Genomic DNA, 525 nt, shown 5'->3' with positions numbered 1-525 from the left:
GGTAGGTTCAGCTCTGATTAATGTCCAAATGGTGAAGGGTCTGCATTTAAGGCCACCAGCCCACCATTATTTTTTAGTAGTAGCACAGGGGAAAAATGCCACCTTGCTCCGTAGCTCACTGCTCTCCTGATTTTTCCACATTATCTGTCATATTATCCTCCATAACTGTAAGCAACATGCATTCAATCTTACAGTTCTGAATGGAGTGGTTGATCTTGGGTCCACACATTTACAATATTTTACCATAGGGATGTTGCAGATTTGGCTGATGCCAGTTTTGGACACAACGTCCCACAGACGTGATTATGACCCAGTCACGCCATGGTCATAAAGGAGTTGCCCTTGACTTGGGTTGCTCGTTGGATGTCTTAGCTTTGACACATCACTGTGTCCCCCAAAAATCACTAAGAGTAATAAAATATTTTTCATACTCATTGCGAAATACTTTCATTGGAGGATGTAGTGATCTCCATTCGTGTAGGTTAGTTTCCTATTGTTGGCCCATGGCCACACAAATGTTTCTCA

This window comes from Pyxicephalus adspersus, chromosome 2 (genome assembly GCF_032062135.1).
Source record: "Pyxicephalus adspersus chromosome 2, UCB_Pads_2.0, whole genome shotgun sequence".
NCBI lineage: Eukaryota > Metazoa > Chordata > Amphibia > Anura > Pyxicephalidae > Pyxicephalus > Pyxicephalus adspersus.
The sequence above is the reverse complement of the archived record's forward strand: the minus strand, read 5'-3'. Positions refer to the sequence as shown.